The sequence below is a fragment of the Hemiscyllium ocellatum genome, chromosome 3, assembly GCF_020745735.1.
Source record: "Hemiscyllium ocellatum isolate sHemOce1 chromosome 3, sHemOce1.pat.X.cur, whole genome shotgun sequence".
NCBI lineage: Eukaryota > Metazoa > Chordata > Chondrichthyes > Orectolobiformes > Hemiscylliidae > Hemiscyllium > Hemiscyllium ocellatum.
The window spans coordinates 17,303,143-17,328,396 of NC_083403.1; the positions used below are offsets into that span (position 1 = coordinate 17,303,143).

At 45.4% G+C, this 25,254-nt stretch overlaps 1 protein-coding gene across 3 annotated transcripts in view; it reads right to left on the reverse strand.

Annotated features, from left to right (window-relative positions):
• LOC132836419 (probable G-protein coupled receptor 139) overlaps positions 1-25,254 on the reverse strand; it is a 79,659-nt gene that overhangs the window by 36,903 nt on the left and 17,502 nt on the right. The window contains exon 2 of one of the 3 annotated variants that reach the window (XM_060855877.1): positions 1,197-1,274. The exons of the other annotated variants lie outside the window; for them this stretch is intronic. The gene's annotated coding sequence lies outside the window, so the exon portion shown is untranslated. The remainder of the gene's footprint in view (positions 1-1,196; positions 1,275-25,254) is intronic. 3 annotated transcript variants of the gene reach the window in all.

Below are 25,254 nucleotides of genomic sequence, written 5' to 3' on the forward strand. Positions count from 1 at the left end.
TACCTAGCAACCACATCACATTTCATTAACAATGGGCCTCACATTCCTGATGAAGGGCTTTTGCCCGAAACGTCGATTTCACTGCTCGTTGGATGCTGCCTGAACTGCTGTGCTCTTCCACCACCACTGATCCAGAATCTGGTTTCCAGCATCTGCAGTCATTGTTTTTACCTCCCATTCCCTGAGCCTGACCTTTCCCACTGCCAGAGTCACACCCATTATTAGCTTCAGTTGGGATACCTGTGTTCCCAAGGATTTAGTCCAGAAAGTGGAACTTCCTAAAACTGGGTAAAGTTCTGGTAACTCGCACTCCTCCCTGTAGTTCACTGATCTTAAGCAGAGAAAGCTAGAACAGAATTCCCTTGGACTTAATTTGCCTGTCAAGTAATTATTTGCATTACACTAACGGTTGGTTACCAAATGACTATGAAACTTACAGAATACTGAATGGCCTGTATAGAGTGGATGTTGGGAAGATGTTTCCATTGGTCAGAGAGACTAGGACCCAAGGGCACAACCTTAAAGTTAAGGGAAGACCCTTTAGAACAGAGATAAGGAGAAACCTCTTCAGGCACAGAGTGAGCAATCTGTGGAATTCACTGCCACAGAAGGCTGTGCAGGCCAGGTCATTGAGTATATTTAAGACTGAGATAGATAGGTTCTTGAGTTTCCAGGGGATCAAGGGTTATGGGGGGAAGGTGGGAGAATGAGGATGAGAAATGGACAAGCCATGATTGAATGGTGGAGCGGACTTGATGGGCTGGATGGCTGAACATCTGCTCCTCTGTTTTAATGGTCTTATTATACTGCCTTTCTTGTTCTTCAGATAGATGAATGCATCATGGCAGTGGTTACAGGTACTTTTGTAAGGACAGGGGAAAAGAACTTGCATTTATGTTGCACCTTTAGTTGTCCCAAAGTGATTTACTGTCATTACCTCACAAGGAATATATGTTGTTAATATTAAGACTATTATAGTTGTTTAAGGCACTAGCAGAACACACAATATGGAGGCAAGTGAATTTTATTGTAAAAATTCCACATTTCCAAGTGGAATGTTTTCTAATGTTTTTTTTATAAATTTTATGAATAGAAGTATATTTTTGGGGGTAAAAACCCTAAGTCTGAGGTAAGGTCCTACAACCTATACATTGATTGCAGAATACATTATCAACTCAAACACTGAGAGGGTATACCTGCTCATTGTAACATCCCATTCAAAAGACAATGTTCTGCAAACGCAGTAATCTCCTGGAGCTGCACTGAGAGTCAGCCTGGATAAATATGAAAGAGAGAGAAAAAAAAAGAAAACAAATGACTTACATAGTCACTACTGCAATTTGGGGAACACAGCAGGCTCCCACAGTCAGCACTGTGATAACAGCCAGATAATCCATTTCTGTATTGTTGATTAAGGAATAAACATTGACCAGATTAGTGGGGATACCCTCCCTGCTCTTCTTAAAAATAGGGTCATGGGATGTTTCACAGCCCACTTCAAGAGCAGATGAGACTTCAGTTTAACATTGCGGCTGAAGACAGCACCTCTGACAGTGCAAACCCCCCCCCCCCACCGGTAGTGCACTGGACTGCCAATTTTGAGTCTGTATCCAGGTTTCTGAAGTGGAACTTGAACCCAAGCTGTCCTACCTGAGGGGAGACAGTTGGATAGAGCCCAGGTAAATGCTTTAGCAGAGTTGAGCCACACCTATCCTGTGTGTTGGTGGTTACAATCCAGAGGATTATGAAGCTGCTGCCTTATCTATTGTTGGTTCAGGCAGAGCGACACACACACTTAACCATTATCCTAGAAAAAGCTGAATGGAATTCACTAATTACCATAGAACTGTATGGTTACCTTTCCACAGCAACGAGAAGTCTAAATGGAGTCGCTGGATGGGTGGTTGGCTTCTGTACCAGTCGGGGCTGTACACACCACCTTCTGTAGTTTATTACGGTCCTGGGCCGAGCAGTTGCTGAACCAGCTTAATTTGCTCCCACACCATCCAGTGTCCTTTCAGCCTGGGCAGCTATCTGCTGTTTGCAGTAACCTATTCTGGCTGCTGGTCACTCTGTGTGAACACTTTGCTGGAACCTTGCTCCCTGATAGTTGAATAAATGCAACAAAGTAATTTCATCCAGTTTTAGGTCCTTTTGTTGTTTAGCTGTAACTGTAACAGGGGCTGGACAATGTATGTGTGCAGTTGGAACTGCTGAAGCACCACATGTAGATTCTGCCTTCTGGATGAGGTGTTAAACTGAGACAGCAGTTAATAACCTTGGGGCCTTTGCATTCTGCACATCCTGCAGAATTCCACACAGATACAGTAGCCTTGTCCTCCTGACTAAAAACATGGGGCGAAGTATTCTGCCTCCTCTTTGCTAGGTTGTCCAATAACGTTTTAATGGTAATCAGCCAATCAGATGGTCAGCAGGTCTATAGCTCATCAGTGCCACCGAAAAGGTGGGCAATGCTGGACCTGCACTCTGTCCCTAACAATAAGCATTTCCTTATTTATTCATTACTCTATTTATTCATTCATTCAGAATATTGCATTTCGGACAAGAGGTTGGTGTCACTGGCTGAACCAGCATCTATTGTCCATCTCCAAATTGCCCTTGAGAAGGAGATGTTGAGCTGTCTTCTTGGTCAGTGTAGTCTCTGTGGTATTAGGATGCTGACTCAGCAATAGTAAAGGAACAACAATATATTTCCAAGTCGGGATGGTGTATGTTTCGGATGGGAAATTGTAGACAATGATGTTTTGCTGTCCTTGTCCTTCTAGGTGATAGATATTGTGGGATTGCAAGGTGCTGTCTAGGATGTCTTGGCAAGTTGCGGCAGTGTGCTGTGCCAAACTGTTGCCACCGTGCATTGGTGTTAGAGATTCACGTATCAGGTGGGCTGCTTTGTTAGGGATGGTGTCAAGCTTCTAGAGTATTATTGGAGCTACAGTCATCCAAGCAACTGGGGAGTAATCCATCACACTTCCAACTTGTGTCTTCTGTGATGGATATTTATATATTTATAAGTATAATTTGATTTTGATTTTTGGATTTTGAATTAGTGGCATGTGGGATAGTGTTTGTGAGGAAAGATTAATGATTAACTTGTTGGTATTTCTGCAGTCTTGGGAATTCTTTTTTAAAAATGCTATGACAGAGGTAGTACTTGGAGGTTAAAAGGTATTTGGATATATTGGGAGTGTGTTCATAAGCATAAAGTAAACAGTCTAGTGCTTTAGGCTTCAGTAAGGAGGTTGTGAAATGAATTTATTTGGCTTGGAGAGCTCTTGGTTTTCAATTTGGCAGGTTTGCAGAAGTCTTAAGTGAAGTCTTAAGTCAAGAAGAGTGACAGTTCAGAACTTTTATTAAATAGTCCCGGACCAGAAATGATTGCTCAAAACCTTGACACCTCTTAAAAGAGGGCAATGGAAGCCGGAACTAAGTCAAATCTTTATGTGTGAGAGAGAGGAGGCAATTTCCTCGAGGAAGGGGAGTAGACTGTCCATCCCATCGAGCCCTTTCTGCCATTTAATAGGATCCTCATGTCCCCTTTCCTGTCCTTTCCCCATTACCTTTGATTCCCCTTCTGATCAAGAATCTTATCTGTCTCAGCCTTAAATGCACACAAGGACTCAACCCCCACAGCTCTCAGTGGTGAGGAGTTCCAAAGACTCACAACCCTCTGAGAGACAAAATTCCTCCTCAACTCAAGATTAAATTGGTGCCTCTTAATTCTGAGACAATGCCCTCTGGTCCTAGACTTTCCCCTGGGGGGGAAGCATCCTCTGAGCATATCCCCTGTTAAGCCCCTTATGAAGCCCTATATGTTTCAATGAGGTCACCTCTCATTCCTCTAAATTCCAAGTACTGTAAAGGGATGGTATTAGGATTAATGGGATTGCATTGTACTATGTGTTTCAAAATCTTTAAACTTTGAATTCCTACGGTGTGGAAGCAGGCCATTCTGCCTATCAAGTCCACACCAATCCTCTGAAGAGCACCCCACCCAGACCCACCCTCCTACCCTATCCCTACATTTCCCATGGCTAATCCACCTCGCCTGAACATCCCTGGACACCTCGGGGAATTTAGCATGCTCAATTCACCTAACCTGCACATCTTGGGATTGTGGGAGAAAACTGGGCAGACTACATGCAGACACAGGAAGAATGCACAAAGTCCACACAGACAGTCACCCAAGGCTGGAATCAAATCCAGGTTCCTGGTGCTGTGAGGCAGCACTGCTAACCACTAAGCTACACTGCTGTTCTAAATTTAGACACAACTTACTGTATGTAAACAGTTTGTTTTATTCTGTTCTATCTTCATTTCTATTACGCCCTCATGTTCTGTTTTACTATTAAATCCAAATCTACGACATTGCACGGTTATGTTTCAATGCGAAACCACCCTGGTTAAAGCCAAATAAAGAAAATATGATCTAAGAAGCCAGATTTCAGTCTGGGATCTAACTTGACCAGGAATAACATCAGACGGGATTATAATACTTGTAGAGAATGGTCAGATCTTAAGAACTCAGGAGGGGAGTTATGTGTAGCAGAAATCCTTGCTTCTGACTTACTCTTGTAGCCACAGTATTTTCATGGTCCAATTCCACATTCAAGAACAACAGACAACAACATGGCACCAACAGTAGGTAACTCCTGGTGAACTCACTACAGCAGATCGAACCCTAACATTTCTCTTTTCTTATAACTGTTCGATACTTTTAAATCTAAATTCCAAATTCAAAAATTACTAATAATTTTCTTGTAAATCTATTCAGCATGCCTAGCTCACATTCTGTGTGGTGTAATCGGTATGCCTTACTCTGTCCAAGTTTTTTTTCACCCTATGATCTGTATGTCCTTGCTTAGCATGATGTACCTGTACGGCTTGCAAACAAAACTTTTCACTGTACTTAGGTACACGTGACAATAAATCAAATCAATCAATCAATCCATCAGTTTCTGGTCAATGTTAAGATGCTGATAGTGAGATGGTAAGGCCTTTGAACATCAAGAGGTGATGATTAGATTCTTTCTGTCGGAGATACTCATTGCCTGATTTTGATGTAACATGAATGTTACCTGTCAGTTATCAGCCCAAGCCTGAATACTGTCCAGGTCTTGCTGCATTTTGACATAGCGCACTGGAAATCAAGCCCCACTATTCCATATGTCATCAGAAATGTGAAAATGATCAATTTAATCACATGATGATTAATTTGCCTGACTGTAACCAATTTTTGAGGTAAAAGAAACTCACAATGGTAAATAAGAAGTTAAAATGTATTCTTATAATAAATCTATCTTTTAAAAATTGGCAAAATGGATTATTAAATAGTAATTGAGAACTTAGCCTATGCCCTCTTTAAATGCAAACACATTCATATTCAGGAAGAGTCAGTTTGACAGTTTTGTGGAAATATTATAGGTTAAAAGGAAAAAAAAGGAACATATTCTGTGGACCAAGGGTCAGTTGAATGAGGTGACCTTCTGAATTTTCTTCCCCTTTTTATCAATTACATAAAGTTGTTGTTGATTGTAACATTATTTAATTCAGTGGCCGATCATTTGAATCTAAGTCTTCTGCCTGAGTTAGAGGTTCATCTTTTCAAAGTCTCTTAGTGCTATTTTGATTTCCATTCACAAAGGGGAAAAGACAGAGAGAGGGATCTGGCTTGGCCTGCAGGTGTTTGTAAATCTGACTGCAGACCCCCGAGGGTCCGTGATAAACTATTCATAAGCTGTTGCTGAGCGCTTTTCAACATAAATACACCTGGTGCCAAAACATCTGACCCAGTTCTCCAAACGTTACCTGACATAGTGTAATCAATATATGAACAAGGAGCTGAGTAGGCCACTCAAGCTGTTTGAGCCTACTCTGTCATTCAATAAAATCCTGACTGGTGTGATTTCCACCTCAACTCCACATTCCTGCATATCTTCAATAATCTTTCACCCCTTTGGCAATCAAAATCTATCTCTCCCTTAAAACTATCTAAAGATTTTGCATCCATTGCCTTTTGAGGAAAGGAATTCTAAAGATGCGTAACACTTTGAGAGAAAGAAAAGGTTTCCTCATCTCTGTTTTAAATGGCTCCCCCTTATTTTTAAACTTTGACTTACATTCTAGATTCTCCCACAAGAGGAAATCCACCTGGTCAAGATCTTACATGCTTCAATTAAGCTGTACAAAGAAAACATCACTTTCTCAACACAAACCTCCAATTTCCCCGTTTATATTTCAAATAAAATATAGCTTTTCTTTACAACAGTACCTGAGGAACAATGAATGGTGCTGAACATTGTGTAATCATCAATGAACAACCTTATGATGGAGGGTAGGTCATTGACGAAGCAGCTGAAGATGGTTGGGCCTAGCAACGTAATAGCACAGTGGCACAGTGGTTAGCACTGCCGCCTCACAGCGCCAGAGACCAGCGTTCAATTCCCGACTCAGGCGACTGACTGTGTGGAGTTTGCACGTTCTCCCCGTGTCTGCGTGGGTTTCCTCCGGGTGCTCCGGTTTCCTCCCACAGTCCAAAGATGTGCGGGTCAGGTGAATTGGCCATGCTAAATTGCCCGTTGTGTTAGGTAAAGGGGTAAATGTAGGGGTATGGGTGGGTTGCGCTTTGGAGGGTTGGTGTGGACTTGTTGGGCCGAAGGGCCTGTTTCCACACTGTAAGTAATCTAATCTAATCTAGTCACACTCCCCTGAGGAACTCCTAAGGAGATGTTGTGGGGTTGAGATGACTGACCTCCAACAACCACAATCATCTTCCTTTGTGCTACGTATGACTCCAACCAGCAGAGACGTTTCCTCTGTTTCTCACTCACTCCAACTTAACTCAGAGTCCTTGATGCCCTGCTTGGATAAATGCAGGTTAGGTCTTAAGGGTAGTCACTCTCGCCTTACCTCTCTCAGATCCATGTTTGAACTAAAGTTATAATCAGGTCAGGAGCTGAGTGACCCTGGTGGAACCCAAACTGGGCGTCACTGAGCAGGTTATCGCTGAGCAGGTGCTGCTTGATAGCGCTGTTAATTATACCTTTCATCGCTTTACTGATGGTCAAGAGCAGGCTGATGGGATGGTAATTGCCTGGGTTGGATTTGCCCTGCAGCAGGTCCAGAATGAGCATACCCTCCTTACCAGGCTGCATGGTCTATTACCTCCCACCCCTGCCTCCCGGTCTGTGAATCCCTTTGAACCTCCATTTCAAGGAGGAATATATATGCAAGCTTTGGATATTGTTGAATCAAACACTTCCATCCTTCTCAAGGGATCATAATGATTCTTACCCATGACATATGAGTGGAGGATCAATCTGGTTCAGTTAGTTGGCCTGCTGTCAGGTGACGGAGGGATAACTGGAGCCCCACCCCAGGATTTCAGTGGATAACTGAGGCTGACATGATTGAAACAGTGAACTACTGAAGCACAAGATTATCAAATCAAGCTTTTTATTTCCCATACCTGCCAGCCGCCAGCACACAGGGACTAGCCTAAGGACGCTTTATTGACAATATGTATTGACCTTATAAATAGTTGAGGTTGACAATGGTTATGCGGTATGCCTGACTGAATTATATGACTACCACACAAGCAAAAGTACACTCCCGGATCAGTGCAAGTCAGAAACACTTTGCAGTTGTGTAATTGATTCTGTATTTAGTTCAGGTTGCTACCCTGGTGATATTTGTGCTGTACGCCTGGCTGAATTGAGTATTGGTGCCACCCACAGCAACTGGCAGATATTTGCACTAGAAACACTTTCTTTGAAGACAGTCTGGGCAACTGAAAGGTTCAGTCAGCAAGTTTAAATTGTATCATCTCTGTCCAAAGTCCGTCTTCCATCAGGACATTATGAAGGTTACATTATAAATTGCACGTGCTTGTGAATTTTACATCTCTTTTTCCTCCATTATTAACTTTTAAAAGCAAGAAAAAAATCAATTGCGGTCCAACTGATTGTAACTAAATCATGTACATAGTCAGGCAGGATCAAGGCACAGAATATTTCTGGCAGGAACTTAATACATGGCAGCCACAAGTTATATGGAGCCAAATAGGTTGTTTAGATTTGGAGTAAACTAGATTTATAAGCGTCCCCACAAACATATTGAGCTCGAAAATCTGTGCAGAGTAAAATCTCTGGAGAGAGTGCATTTACAGTCACCTTTGCAGATGGTCATCACTGAAATACTGACCTTAAATGAAGCAAGTCCTGTATGGAACATGGTCACTTCTTTGCAACAGCACCAGAAAGAAAATTGAGTAACACACAACGAAGTAAGGTCAAGGTGGGGGTGGGAGTGGCGACAGTTGGGGGAGTTGGGAGGGTTGACACTGATACTGCAAGGCAGCCGACGTGACTAACACTTGTTCAGTGGGTTGTATACAGGAAATTAGAGTGCAAATCCAGGACAATGCATGGACCCAAGCACAGGTCCAGCTCTCTGCTTCTTTACAGTGTGGCTTAATGAGTGCAGAGATAGGAGCCCAACAAGAGTCCGAAACACTGACCGTCAGCAAAAGTGTTAGTAACATATGTGACCCGAGGACTGATGGAGGGTGGGACTGAAGTCTGTCTAATGCCATTGGCTAGTGAATGGAGCTGCTCTCTGTCTGGTCCTATTAAACAGTGAATATCTAAAATGTACTGTACATTAGAAGTGGAAAAGGTGCTAATCAAGAGAGAACAGTGAGATAAATCAGGGAATACAGACCAGCAGATATAGGCCAGTTGGTCTCCTTCCTATCAGAAAGATATTCTGGAACTTGAAAGGGTTCAGAAAAGATTTACAAGGATGTTGCCAGGGTGGGAGGATTTGAGCTACAGGGAGAGGCTGTACAGGCTGGGGCTGTTTTCCCTGGAGCGTCAAAGACTGAGAGTCGACCTTATAGAGGTTTATAAAATCATGAGGGGCATGGATAGGATAAATAGACATGGTAGTTTCTCTGAGGTGGGGGAGTAGAGAACTAGAGGGCATAGGTTTAGGGTGAGAGAGGAAATATTTAAAAGGGATCTAAAGGTCAACTTTTTCATGCAGAGGGTGGTGCGTGTGTGGAGTGAGCTGCCAGAGGAAGTGGTGGAGGCTGGTGCAATTATAACATTTAAAAGGCATCTGGATAGATTTATTAATAGAAGGGTTTAGAGGGATATGGGACAAACGCTGACAAATGGACTGGATTAATTCAAAATTACCAAGATATCCAACTCATCCATGATTCAAGTCATTCAAGTGTGTATGTGCGCACATGCGTGTCCACATGTGTGCATGGGTGCGTGCATGTTTGTGTGCGTGTGCACGTGTGTGTGCATGTGCGCGCGTGTGTGCACGTGTGTCCGCATGTGTGTGCGTGTGCGTGTGCGCGCGCGTGTGCATGTATGTGTGTGTGTGCACGTGTGTGGGTGTGCGTGTGTGCATGTGGGTGTTCACATGTGTGTGTGCGTGTGCCTGTGTGTGTGTGCGTGTATGTGTGCATGTTTGTGTGCGCGTGTGTGCATGTGTGTGCGCTTGTGTGCGTGTGTGCCCACGCGTATGTGTACGCGCGTGTGTGTACGCGCGTGTGTGCATGCGTGTGTGCGTGCATGTGCGAGTGTGTGCGCACGCGTGTGCGTGCATGTGCGAGTGTGCGCGCGCGTGTGTGTGTGTGTGTGTGTGTGTGTGTGCGCTATGTTGAAACTCACCCCCCAAAGGCAGCAGCTGGTTCCTGTTGGTGTCTAGTCCAGCTGCCCTGGAGGATGAATGGTAGGGGATGCAGGGGAGTAGGGCGGACGGAGTCAGGGTGCCAGGTCAGATGGGGTGGTGGAGCGGGAATGGACAGGGGGTGGGGCACAGATTGGGGGTGAGGTTGGACAGGGTTGGGGTGCGGTCGGTGAGGGGCAGACAGGGGCCATGGTTGAGGGGGGTCAGACGGTGGCTGAGGACCCCCGCATGGTGTGCTGCTGCCTAGTCTCCTAAACAGGGAGCGGGCTTAGCAAGTGCTCACTGTGTCAATCCCATTGACCTGATGGTGGGGTGGGGGTAGGCTTCAGCAATGCTGCAGGTCCCTTACACACAAGTGTGTGTCTGCTCCGAAACAAACCCTGTGACGGAGAGAGGGAGCAAGGCAGGGAGAACGAGGAAAAAGGAAACTTCAGAAGATTCCGAGCCCCAGAGGAGAGGCATTGATTCAATTAACCAAATAATCAATTATCTGAATGAAGTACTGTCCGCCCACCTCGCTTGGATTATCGAGGTTCCTCTGTATTTAGATTCTTAAAAGCCAGTTGCAAAGATGCCACAGAAGAGATTATTACGCAAGATTAGGACTCGTGTGTTCGGGATAATATAGGAATACAGGCTGAGGGTGGTTAATGGCCAGGAAACAATAGTCTGGTTGTCACTACCTACTTTAAACTGAGGAAACTGTGGAAGGAGCTGTCGCAGTTGAAACAAATTCCTGGAACTCATTGGAAGCAGAATACCAGAACTTCAAGAGACTCAGGTGACTGGGTGAGTGTAGCAGCCATCACTAAGCAGGTGCTGAGGAAGCTGAAAGTTCCGAGGGTGGTTAACTCACCCGGACCAGATGGAGTACACCCCGGGGTCTGAGGGAGATAGCTGAGGAGATTGTGGAGGCACTGGTGGTTCTCCTTCAGGGATCACTGGAATCAGGGAAGCTACCAGAGGACTGGAAAACGGCCAATGCGACTCTGCTGTTTAAAAATGGAGGCAGACGCAAGATGAGAGACTATAGGGCAACTAACCTGACCTCGGTCATTGGTAAGATTCTGGAGCTCATTGAGGATCAGGATGTGGAATACTGAGAAGTGTATGATAGAATAGGGCTGAGTCAGCACTGCCTTGTGAAGCAGCCAGGCTTCTGTAACGTGAGATTAAAGCATAAAATATGGAAATGTTAGCAGTCAAAAAGACAAAAATAGGTCCGCTCTGCTGGGAACAAAGCCAACAAGAGACAAACAAGGGGTAATCAAAATGGAGCACAGGGACCAAAGCGGGTGAACTCAATGCTGGCTCCTACAGGCTGCAGGTGCCTATGCAGCAAATGAGGTGTTGTTCCTCGAACTTGCGTTGAGCTACGCTGGGTCATTTCAGCAATCCTAGGATAAAAATGCCAGCACGGAAGCAAGATGGGTTATTATAATGGTCAGTGAGTGGAAAGTGAGGGCTCATTCTGAAGGACAGAGCAGGACTGTTCCACAATGAAGGCTGTGTTTGGTCTCACTGCTCACAATAACATCTCCTTTACATTAATACTAGCTCTTGTTTCTCTCTCTATACCAGAACTGCTGAGTTTCTCCAGCATTCTCTGTTTTCATTACAGAGTTCCAGCATCCATGGTATTTTGATTGCATTTACATTTTTATGTTTGTCTGCATGTCTGTGTGAGGAATTAAGAATTGACAGAGTTTCACCTAGAGGGTTGTATGTTGATAATTTCTATTTTGTTTGCCTGTGCTTAGAATGGATCTATTTATAATAAATAGTCATTTCTTGTAAAGTGCAGAAGCCTGGTTGGTGTGTTCTGTTAACCTAAATTATCAGACTGGAAAACTGAGGGTTTCTCAGTAATTTGACTAATCCTTTAATTCATCATTCTGTGATCTGTGACCGCGTGACTGATTACTTTCTGTTGTTGGAATTTTCAAATCATTTTGAACAAAATAGTTCTTGGGCAGCAGAAACCTGTAAACAGAGCTATTGAAAACTGAAAACTCTCTTTAGGAAATTTCCATTAAAAAATCCTTCTTGCATTGCAAATGGTAATTCAGAGAATCAACCATCTTGCTGAGCTAGATTCTAACCACGTTAAAAATCACACAACACCAGGTTAGAGTCCAACAGGTTTATTTGGAAGCACTAGCTTTAGGAGCGCTGCTCCTTCATCAGGTGGTAACCTGGTGTTGTGTGATTTTTAGCTGTGTACACCCCAGTCCAACACCAGTGTCTCCAAATCATAGCTTCTAACCAGCAGTCTGAAGTAGTTACAAAGACTGAAAATTAGATTAACTTCTCCTCCATTTCATTTTGAACAAGTAGGTGATTCAATTACGTTAACCGTTCTTTTAACACCAATCTGTAAATACAGGAAATAATTAGTCAGGTTTTATTTGAATAGCTATTACCATTTGCCCAAACAGCAGCCAGTGTATCTTGTTGAAACTTGTTCTGCTCTTTCTTACACTCCCTCCCATTCTTTGCCTCTTCCCTCTCCTCTTCTTCTCTCTAACTCTCCTCCCCTCCACCTTTCTTCTCCTCCTCCACTCTTCCTCCCGTGCCCCCCTCCTCCTCACTTCCACTTCTCCATCCCTCCACCTCTTTTCTCCTGGTCCTCATGCTCCCTCTCTCCTCCTCCCCTCTACCTGTCCCCCTCCCTTCTCCTTCCCTCTTCCTTTCTATCATCCTCCACGTTCCCTTTCTCCCTGTTCTCCTCTCCCGCCGCTCTCTCTCCAAGAATGTGCAGCTCTAATTATTCCCATCATTAATTTATTATCTCACCACATGTTTCTATAGCTACCAGCCCAGCGTGCTCCTCAGCGAGTCATTTAGCCAAAGCTCAGTTACTGACACTTACCCTCTGAAATCTGTCCACTGTATAATACAGCATTTTTGACTGGAGCCCTGGGCACCAGAGTTTATTCTGCAGTGAAAGAATTTGATTTGGGTGAGAGAGAATGTCTAATCAATATACCATTGTCCTGGGTGGTGTTGGACATACTTAATTATTCCTTGTCTGAGCTATTACATTCTTGAGAAGGAGCAATTGGAAAATTCTGGGAAACACGAATAAAGTAATATGGTCAGAATACTTCCCACAGTTGATAGATTTTTAGAAGAAATTTCCATTGATTGAATTTATTTGACCACAATACCCGGATTCGGGCAGGCAGAGTTGTCTTATAGATATTAACAGACTCAAAGTGACACTGATATTCGATGGCAATTAATGTGAAATTAAAAATCCAGTTAAAATAATAACTTTGTGTGATAGTGATGTTGGTGCTTGAATTCACAAGGACAGTCTTATTACCACAATTCATCATGTCATTCTGATTTATCACTGGTTTATGAAGGAATAAGATTATTCCCCTATACTTGATCACAAATATCCATTCAACAGAAAAATAGGGCTTGCCGACTGTAAGGAAAGTAATCACCTCATAAATTTTTGAAGCATCCACATTTAATTACTGTCAGCTGTAAACACACGCAGATCAACCAAGATTTTGAGCTGTTTCTCAGAGAACATAGAACATTACAGCGCAGTACAGGCCCTTTGGCCCTCGATGTTGTGCCGACCTGTCATACCAATCTGAAGCCCATCTAACCTACACTATTCCACGTACGTCCATCTGCTTGTCCAGTGACGACTTAAATGTACTTGAAGTTGGTGAATCTACTACCATTGCAGGCAAAGCATTCCATACCCTTACTACTCTCTGGGTAAAGAAACTACCTCTGACATCTGTCATGTATCTATTACCCCTCAATTTAAAGCTATGACCCCTCGTGCTCGTCGTCCCCATACTTGGAAAAAGGCTCTCCCTGCCCACCCTATCTAACTCTCTGATTATCTTATATGTCTCTATTAGGTCATCTCTCAACCTTCTTCTCTCGAATGAAAACAGCCTCAAGGCCCTCAGCCTTTCCTCGTAAGACCTTCCCTCCATATCAGGCAACATCCTAGTAAATCTCCTCTGCACCCTTTCCAAAGCTTCCACATCCTTCTTATAATGCGGTGACCAGAACTGTACACAATACTCCAAGTGTGGCCGCACCAGAGTTTCGTACAGCTGTAGCATAACCTCCTGGTTCTGGAACTCAATCCCTCTATTAATAAAAGCTAAAACACTGTATGCCTTCTTAACAACCCTGTCAACCTGGGTGACAACTTTCAAGGATCTGTGTACCTGGACACCGAGATCTCTCTGCTCATCTACACTACCAAGAATCTTATCATTAGCCCAGTACTTTGCATTCCAGTTACTCCGACCAAAGTGTATCAGCTCACACTTGTCCGCATTAAACTCCATTTGCCACCCCTCAGCCCAGCTCTGCAGCTTGTCTATGTCTCTCTATAACCTACAACACCCTTCGTCACTATCCACAACTCCACCAACCTGAGTGTCGCCTGCAAATTTACTAACCCACCCTTCTACACCCTCATCCAGGTCGTTTATACAAATGAACATAGCTCTGAACCAACCTTCATACATCTCTGTAGCTGACATGCGCTCATTGGTACTGGATGGTTTTTAAATGACTTTCAAATAATGGCAGAGAAATTAAACATTGGTGGATAGCAGACTGAACTAACACAGACAAGATGAAACAGTGCCTGAGTAGCAGACACTAACCAGACATTCAGATGAAATCATTTTTGTGCTTTGTTTTTATTCACACGAATCTAATTTTCTGTAATTGGTCTATTATCACAACTTAATGATTTGCTCCTTAAATTCTGGTTGAAGACGTCATATACTGTAATCCAATCAGCTTGATTATACATAACCAGGGCTACTTGCTGTACAATCAGACATTATTACTGGTGTTCTAGATGTAAGAAGATTGATCATCAAGTTAGCTTTTATATTTCACTGTCATTAAGTTATTGGAAAATAGAAATAGTATAAACTGGATCCATAAAAGATTCGTATTGTGGGTGAAATTTAACACGCTAAGTCCAAATTCCTCTTGGAAATAAATCTGAGGCCATAATAAAGTATCTCACAGGTTCATTTATATATTAGCTTATTTCGGGCAAACACTGTCCGAATGATAAAGGTGAATTATTCTCGGTTGAGTTCCTGTAAATCAGCTCAGAATTCAAATTAAATCCCACTCTCAAAGTGCCCCGTCCCAACATTACCCTGCAATCAGATTTCAACTGGCAAGTCATGTGATTGTGGCAAATAATTAGATTGTTCGCGCAACATGCAACCCACAAGCTGTCTTCCAGGACAGGCAACTCCAGACCACATTTATTACTGGCTGGTCATTCGCGAGTGAAGTCATACGATCATAAGAAGAAAAGTGGAGATTTGGAACCCATTCCCCAACTGACTCACTTGATGTTGGACTAATTGAAGTTTCCAAGCCTGAGATTGATCTACTTTTGTTCTATAATGGTGTTGGGAGAGAGGAAGTGATGGTGGGAGGTACAGTTAAGACATGGATCACCCCTGATCCAACTGAACAGGCTGGGTGTTCTCAGGCCAGCGCTGAGAAGGATCCCTGTCAGACCTGTGTGTGTGTAAGACTGTGTGAGATAATGTGTGTGTGAGATAATGTGTGTGGGTGAGTAAGATAATGTGTGTGTGTGTGAGAATATGTGAGAATGTGTGCGTGTGTGAATATGTGAGAGTGTGTGTGTGTGTGTGTGAATATGTGAGAGTGTGTGTGTGTGAATATGTGAGAATGTGTGTGTGTGAATATGTGAGAATGTGTGCGCGTGTGTGTGAATATGTGAGAGTGTTTGTGTGTGAGAATATGTGAGTGTGTGTGTGTGTGAATATGTGTGTGTGAATGGGAGTGTGTGTGCGTGTGTGTGTGTGTGAATATGTGAGAATGTGTGCGTGTGTGAATATGTGAGAGTGTGTGTTTGTGAGAATATGTGAGAATGTGTGTGTGTGAATATGTGAGAATGTGTGTGTGTGAGAATATGTGAGAGTGTGTGTTTGTGAGAATATGTGAGAATGTGTGTGTGTGAATATGTGAGAATGTGTGTGAGAATATGTGAGAATGTGAGTGTGTGTGTGAGAATATGTGAGAGTGTGTGTGTGTGTGAGAATATGTGAGAGTGTGTGTGTGTGTGAATATGTGTGTGTGAATGGGAGTGTGTGTGCGTGTGTGTGTGTGAGAATATGTGAGAATGTGTGTGTGTGAGAATATGTGAGAATGTGAGTGTGTGTGAATATGTGTGTGTGAATGGGAGTGTGTGTGCGTGTGTGCGTGTGTGAATATGTGAGAATGTGTGCGTGTGTGAATATGTGAGAGTGTGTGTTTGTGAGAATATGTGAGAATGTGTGTTTGTGAATATGTGAGAATGTGTGTGTGTGTGAATATGTGAGAGTGTGTGTTTGTGAGAATATGTGAGAGTGTGTGTGTGTGAATATGTGTGTGTGAATGGGAGTGTGTGTGCGTGTGTGAATATGTGAGAATGTGTGCGTGTGTGAATATGTGAGAGTGTGTTTGTGAGAATGTGTGTGTGTGAATATGTGAGAGTGTGTGTGTGTGAGAATATGTGAGAATGTGAGTGTGTGTGTGAGAATATGTGAGAGTGTGTGTGTGTGAATATGTGTGTGTGAATGGGAGTGTGTGTGCGTGTGTGAATATGTGAGAATGTGTGCGTGGGTGAATATGTGAGAGTGTGTGTTTGTGAGAATATGTGAGAATGTGTGTGTGTGAATATGTGAGAATGTGTGCGTGGGTGAATATGTGAGAGTGTGTGTTTGTGAGAATATGTGAGAATGTGTGTGTGTGAATATGTGAGAATGTGTGCGTGTGTGAATATGTGAGAGTGTGTGTTTGTGAGAATATGTGAGAATGTGTGCGTGTGTGAATATGTGAGAATGTGTGTGTGTGTATGTATGTACACTACAGCTCAACGCACACACAGAGCAGTGAAAACATATTCATGTTTGAAGACACACATCCAGGCTGAACACACTGGTCTGGATGGGAACTACAAGCTGCAGAGTACTGTTACGTACCTCAGCAGCACCTGCAATATTTCCCACCTAGGCTTCAACCATTTAGCTCTCAAATCAGAACTCAGGACCATGGCCTGAATCTTCTGAAGAAGTTCTGGGGACAGTTCTGGGGACAGTTCTGAAGAAGAATCATTCTGGACTTGAAACGTTTCTCCACAGATCCTGCCAGAGCTGCTGAGTTTGGGTCTGACCTTTTCTTTTGGCAAAGGGTCACTTTGTGAAACATTTCTCTCGATGCACTTTCACCTCAAACTCACCCCAGCCATGACCTACCCGGCCCTCTTGTTCCGGTGCTAGCGGGATTCTTTGCAATGCCATAACCTGGACAATCTGGCGCTGCTAGGGTATCCTGTTATAGACTGGCATCCCCAGTATTGGCACCATCTTTAAAAGGCTGCTGTCCACCTGGACCAGCACTGTCAGGCTGAAGCTGCCCAGCACAATCACTGACATAAGCTCTGGATGAGGCAAACAAGGAAACATTGGATCCCCGTGTGCCAGACATCTGGAATTTCTGGGCAGGATGGCAGGCGATGCCAACCTATCAGATCCTGCTTCTGTCTGCTCCGAGGTTGTCACCTGGATAGGTGTCGACTTAGCTTACAGGGGTGCTCAATAGTGTAGGAATTAGGTCAATAAAACCAGGAAAGATTCTGAAAACATGTCCCGATCAACATCTGGGGTGCCCAAACTGGGAGAGCTGTCTCACAGCCTAGTCAAGTGGCAGTCTGACATGATCATTCTCATGGAGTCATACCTTACAGACATTGTCCCATCATCACCATCACTGGGCAGGTCCTATCCCACCAGTCAATTGGCACAACGTCTCAAGGTATCCTTCCTGAGGAGCCACTTATGATGGGGGTCTCATGTAGGCTCTGACCTATTACATCCTCCCCTATGCATCCCAGTCTCCTTGAGACAAATCTAATCATTTAATTCCTTGTCATTCCTGCCTATCAGCTTTAAGTGATTTATTGACCAAGACTGCCCAATCTTCCCACTCCTCTTGCAGTTTGTAGTTTTGCACCATTTAGAAATTACTCTGTTTCATCTTTCTTAGCTTCAAAGCTGAGGATCTTTTTCATTCCCACGTTAAATTCCATTCGTGGACTCACTGCCTGGGTGGGTGGCTGAGACGGGAAACCTGACCAACCTTAAAAACTACTTGGACGAGCACTTGAAGGCACTAGGATGGATTTGGAGTGGTTTTTGTTGGTACGGACTCGATGGGTTGAAGGGCGTCTTCTGAACTGCATGAATCTAAAACTCCCCTTCCTGCTCCAGTCAGCCTGTTCCTGCACTTGTTAGCAGGTAGCAGTGGGTGTAACCCAGAGATTACAACCTTTCAGATCCTGCATTTTAATCTGTCACTGAGCTCCCTAAATTCTACTTTGCAGGATCTCATTCTTTTTCCATCTGTGTTGTGATACCAATGTGAACTATGACCCTTGACTGTTCACACTCCCCCTTAGAATACCCTGCAACTGTTCACTGATCCGGCAACACAACATCCATGTCTATGGCTACAGAAACACCAGGCTGCATCCCTCCCTACTGAGGGATGTCTCCGATCACATGAGCTCTTGCTCTTTCCCAGTGCTTCTCCCTGGTGCGGTTGGGTTCTGGCTGTATGCTCCAGAGGAACTGTCACTCTCACCGCTTTCCAACTCTGAAATTATTTTCTTGAGTGGTTTTCCTGCCTGCGTCCTCTGATTGATGGTCACCCCAGGCCTTCGCTGACTGCTCTACCTTAATGTGCAGGCCGGCCCAGATGGAAAACCATTCTGACCTTATAATCCTCAGCCTCGAAAATGCACTGCCAGCCCTTCAGCTCAACTCCAAAACCCAGCACTTACTCTCATCAAACCGGTGCCACTTAGAGTCATAGAGATGTACAGCACGGAAAGGGAGTCTTTGGTCCAACTCGTCCACGCCGACCAGATGTCCTAACTTAATCTCATCCCATTTGCCATCGCTTGGCCCAAAACCCTTCCTATTCATATACCCATCCAGATGCCTTTTAAATGTGGCAATTGTACCAGCCTCCTCCACTTCCTCTGGCAGCTCTGGTACCACCTTCAGCGTGAAAAAGTTACCGCTCAGGTCCCTTTAAATCATTCCCCTCTCACCCTAAACCTATGCCCTCTAGTTCTGGACTTCCCGACCCCAGGGAAAAGACCATGTCTATTTCCCCCATCTGTGCCTCTCATGATTTTATAAGGTCACCCCTCAGCCTCTGACGCTCCAGGGAAAATAGACCCAGCCTATTCAACCTCTCCCTATAACTCAAATCCTCCAGCCCTGGCAATATCCTTGTAAATCTTTTCTGAATCCTTTCAAATTTCATGAGATCTTTCCTATAGCAGGGAGACCAGAGTTGAATGCAGTATTCCAGTAGTGGCCTAACCGATGTCCTGTAAAGCCGCAACATGACCTCCCAACTCCTGTACTCAATACTCTGACCAATAAAGGAAAGCATACCAAGCGCCACCTTCACTATCCTATCTACCTATGACTCCACTTTCAAGGAGCTATGAACCTGCACTCCAAGGTCTCTTTGTTCAGCAATACACACCATTCAAATGCCAGGTACAACTAAGATTTCCCACATACTGCAACACAGAGGACTGACTTCCCTCTGCTGTATCTCCCATTAACAAAACTCTTCTACCGACCTCACGCCAGGTAGAAACTGAATCAGGTTTTCTTTGAAAAAGGCATCAGAACTCTTACCTTCCCTTTAACGGCAACTTTAACATGGAGAAATACAAGTTAACCACTACCTATCAATCAATTCACTGCTTTGCATTCATGTCACTTCCATCAGTTTGTGTTTTGCAAATTCTGTCGGGATTTCTGTTGGTCTTTAGAGACAAAAAAATGCTGCAGATCCTGGAATCCAAGGTAGACAAACAAGAGGCTGAAAGAATACGGCAAGCCAGGCAACATCAGGAGGTGGAGACGTCAACCTTTCAGTCCTGAAGAAGGGTTACATGCAAAACGTTGACTTCTCCACCACCTGACGTTGCCTGGCTTGCAGTGTTTTTCCAGCCTCCTGCTTGTCTACCCCGGATTTCTATTGGATTTTAGCTGTTGCTCTGACTGACCTCAGTTTGGGCCTGGTCCCTCAGGCTGTTATCTACATGTTCTCCTGCTGCCATTGTTCACCTTGAGGCTAACTGTTCCACTGTCATTCTCATTCCTCATTGAGTCAGAGTAGTTGAGAGACTAGAAAACTCCTATTTTATTCATTTTTTAAAATTTAAAAATATACTTTATTCAAAAAAAAATCTTTATACACATACATCGACACTAAAGCAGTTTGGTTCTATACGGTAAAATATAGACAAAGAAACAAACATTGGAGTTTGACTCTATCCAGCAAACAAACCAAAAACATTTCTTACTTGTACAAGATTATATTTACAGATATTTGAAGCACCGGGAGGGTCCAATAACTGAATGGACCCCCATCAGCAGGAAGACCTCAGACAGTGGTTTTCCCCCACTGTGTCTTGGCAGCAGCTGCCCCAAGCTTTAGTACGTCCCTCAGCAACGTAGTCCTGGACCTTGGAATGTGCCAGTCTGCAACACTAAAGGGCAGTGTGCGGTGGCACAGAGAGTCCGGGCGTGCATGAAGGACCAGACTGGCAGTGCCCTTCTCACCATCAGCCGAGCAATGTCCTGGTGCTTGTTGGAAAGTTCTGGCGATGAGGCATTCCGCCAAATGGCTTTGACAGTCTGTTCAGGGAACCGCTCGACAGGATCCGCCCTCTCCTTTCCCTGCAGGGTCTGAGGACACTACGTGCTGACCACTTCCTGATGGACTTGTGGTCAAAGGACTTTCTCTTTGCAAATTTCTCCACGAAGGCCAGGTAATAGGGAATGGTCCGACTACTCAGGGCGTTCCTCAGCAGCGAGGTCAGGCTCATCCCTCACAATACCAGGGACAGGGAGAAACTCAGTGCATAGTGACACTTGGTGTTTGTGTACAGAGAGTCCAAGCACTTGATGCAAGCACACACAAAGGTGGCCGTCAGGGTGAGGGCGGGGTTGGATAGGTTCTTCCCCCAACTTTTCCAGAGCTTCATACATGGTGTCCCCTATGGACACGGTCCATTGTAGACCTCCAGATGAGGTGGAAGCTGGCTTGGGCGGCTGGAACAGCACAGGCTCGGGGGGACGGGCCAGACCTGCTCCACGTACCATAACAGAGAGAGAGCCTCACACCCAGTGACCGGGTTTGTACCGCGATGGAGAGGAAGCGATGCTCCCAAAGCCCAATTTCTGCTTCACCTTGGCGATTTGCTCCTCTTAAGTTTTTGCGCATGCCCCAGGCCCTCTGAACCGTATTCCCAGCACCTTCAGATAATCTGTCCTGACGGTGAAGGGGATAAAGGATCAGACAGCCCAGTTCCTGAAGAACATGGCCTCGCTCTTGCCTCGATTTCTCTTGGCTCCTGAGGCCAGTTTGAACTGGTGACAGATTCCCATGAGTCTGTGCACTGACAGTGGATCTGAGCAGAAAACACTGACATCGTCCATGTATGGGGAGACCAGAGTACTGGTCCCTGCTGCCTGGAATGGTCATCCCTCTCAGGCTCACATCCTTCCTGATGGACTCAGCAAAGGGCTCTATACAACACACAACCAAGGCAGGAGAGAAAGGGCAGCCCTGCCTGACTCCGGGACTGATTGGGAAGCTTTCAGATTCCCGCCCGTTGAATTGAGTCTGCAGTAACTGTGTTGGTGTAGAGCGGTTGGACGCAATTACCAATTCCCTCCCCAAAGCCCATGTTGGAGAGCATGTCCTACATGTAGGCGTGTGATATCCTATCGAGGAGCCTTCCCCTGGTCCAGGCTAAGGAGGCAGGAATCCACTCCCCTGTCCTGACCGTATCCCTGAGGAGCGTGAGGCTGTCCGAGATCGTCCTTCCTGGGACAGCACAGGATTGATCAGAGTGGATCACTGATCCCAGAGCAGACCTTACTCACTTGGCGATGACATTAGACAGGAATTTCTAACCTGCATTCAGCAATGATATTGGTCACCAATTTCTAACACCTTCCCTCCCCCTCCCCGCTTGTCGGTGAGGATGAGGATACATTTGCTCACGGATCTGTACATGCTCCCTGCCAGAAGCACATACTGTCAGACACCAGCAGCAGGTCCCAGCCAATCAAGCCCCTCAGAGCCGAGTACAACTCGGCCGGTAAGCTGTCACTTTGGGAAGTTTGAATCTTTTCGAAGGGTTCGATGACCTTGGCCAGCTCATCCAGAGACAGCGGCTGGTATAGCCTCCCTCACGTGCTGTTGTCTAAGACCTCCATGGTAGAGACAGTAATGACTGGGAGGCTGCACTATCTGTGGGCTTCGTGTTGCACAGTCTGGCATGAGATAATTTGCTGACCCTCAGAATGTCAGACTGAGGTGACGTTACTGAGCCATCTTCTTCCTTCAGGCTGCTAAGCACGGAGCTCTCCCTGTGCACCTTCTGAAAGCTGAAATGTGAGCGTCTCAGTGCACTCCAGAGTGTGGACCCTGGACTGGAAGATTATCTTGGAGGCCTCTGAGGTAAACAGCGATCTTGCTGGCTGTTCACCCCCTGGAGATCCTCCATCACATTGACCCCCATTGCCTGCAGGAGTAGGTTCTGCATGCTTTTCTGGGGTTTGGACAGCTTCCCCCACCTCCCTCTCACCTTCCGAACACGCGTGAGGATAAAGAACCTGGTAGTGTTCCCCTGGACTGTCTCCCAGCAGTCTGAGACTCAACGAGGGTCTTTATGAACTTGCACACTCCTCCCAGGTTGAGGGAATGGAGACTCAGTTTATTAGTGTGGAATATAAAAACAATCCCGTAATGGTGACCACAACAACGATCATTAATTGGTTTGAGAAAGCCATGAGGCTCACTATGTCTATGCGGGTGCCATCCACTCGGACCATGTGATTCAAGGTAATATCGCTGTCTGCACAACGAGATCAGGAGTATCTCAGGCTGTGATGTGTCTGTACAACAGACCCTGTCCCTGAGGCTGTGATGTGTCTGTACAACAGACCCTGTCCCTGAGGCTGTGATGTGTCTGACATACACTGTCCCTGAGACTGTGATGTGTCTGTACAACAGACCCAGTCCCTGAGACTGTGATGTGTCTGACATACACTGTCCCTGAGACTGTGATGTGTCTGTACAACAGACCCAGTCCCTGAGACTGTGATGTGTCTGTACCACAGACCCTGTCCCTGAGACTGTGATGTGTCTGACATACACTGTCCCTGAGGCTGTGATGTGTCTGTACCACATACACTGTCCCTGAGACTGTGATGTGTCTGTACCACAGACTCTGTCCCTGAGGCTGTGATGTGTCTGTACCACAGACCCTGTCCCTGAGACTGTGATGTGTCTGTACGACATACACTGTCCCCGAGACTGTGATGAGTCTGTACCACAGACTCTCTCCCTGAGGCTGTGATGTGTCTGTACCACAGACTCTCTCCCTGAGGCTGTGATGTGTCTGTACCACATACACTGTCCCCGAGGCTGTGATGTGTCTGTACAACAGACCCTGTCCCTGAGACTGTGATGTGTCTGTACCACATACACTGTCCCTGAGGCTGTGATGTGTCTGTACCACATACACCGTCCCTGAGACTGTGATGTGTCTGTACCACATACACTGTCCCCGAGGCTGTGATGTGTCTATACCACATACACTGTCCCCGAGGCTGTGATGTGTCTGTACCACAGACCCTGTCCCTGAGACTGTGATGTGTACGTACCACATACACTGTCCCTGAGGCTGTGATGAGTCCGTTCCACAGAGCCTGTCCCTGAGGCTGTGATGTGTCTGTACCACATCACACTGTCCCTGAGGCTGCATACTCATTGTCTGTAAGTAAGACTCTTGAACTCCCTCTATACTGCAGCATTCCTGTATTTACATCTGTTCAACATAATCAGTTATGTCAACTTTCATGTAAGATCTGACTCTTCACTTGCTCATTTTATACTCCTGTTCTCCCTTGTATTGATGTCAAAGTTTTGTGTTTGGTTACAGCACGATTTACATGAATCCTGTTAGACCACATCTATCTCACACGTTTCTTCACTTGGTCAACATAGTGTCAGTTGGCTTACAAACACACACCCACACACACACGCGCACACACACGCGCACACACACACACACATCACACACACACACTCACACACACATCACACATACACACGTCATACACCACACATGTCACACACAGTCACACACTCACATACACACATCACACACACACGCATGTCTCACACACACACTTGTATACACACATACACACACACACACACACACACTCTCTCTCACACACACACACATACACCCCTTTGAATTTCTTGTCCATACGCATGTCACACACACACACACTCACACACACCCACGTCCCACACACTCTCACATATACTCTCACACATCCATATCTCACACACACACTCACACACACACATTCTGTCCTGAGTTGCTTGTACCCATCATTTGGGAGGCAGAGGTGGTCATAGATCAGAGCTTTAGGGAAGTAGTTACTCCGAAAGTTATAGAGAGATGGGTGACAGTGAGGGGGACTGGGAGGAAGCAGCCAGTGCAGGGACCCCCTGCGGTCATTCCCCTCAAGAACAAGTATACCGTTTTGGATACTTGTGGGGGGGGGGACTTACCAGGGGTAAGCAACGAGGTTCAGGCCTCTGGCACGGAGCCTGGCCCCGTTGCTCAGAAGGGAAGGGTGGAGAAAGGTAGAGCGATAGTTATTGGGGACACAATAGTGAGGGGCACAGATAGGCGGTTTTGTGGGGGCGACAGAGACTCACGATTGGTATGTTGCCTCCCAGGTGCAAGGGTACGTGATGTCTCTGATCGTGTTTTCCGGGTCCTTAAGGGGGTGGGGGAGCAGGCCCAGATCGTGGTCCACGTTGGCACCAACGACATAGGTAGGAAGAGGGGTGAGGATGTTAGGCAGGCTTTCAGGGAGCTAGGTTGAAAGCTCAGAGCTAGAACGAACAGAGTTGTTGTCTCTGGTTTGTTACCTGTGCCATGTGATAGAGAGTCGAGGAATAGGGAGAGAGAGCAGTTAAATGCGTGGCTACAGGGATGGTGCAGGAGGGAGGGATTCCGGTTTCTGGACAACTGGGGTTCTTTCTGGGGAAGGTGGGACCTCTATAAACTGGATGGTCTACACCTGAACCTGAGGGGCACCAGTATCCTTGGGGGGAGGTTTGCTAGTGCTCTTTGGGAGGGTTTAAACTAACTCTGCAGGGGCATGGGAACCTGGACTGTAGCTTTAGGGTACAGGACCTTGAGTGTAGGGAAGTTAGGAACAAGGCATCGATCTTGAAGGAGGGTGCCTGTAAACAGAAAGGTGGCTTGAAGTGTGTATACTTCAACGCCAGAAGTATAAGAAATAAGGTAGGTGAACTTGCAACGTGGGTTGGTACCTGGGACTTTGATGTTGTGGCCATTACAGAGACGTGGGT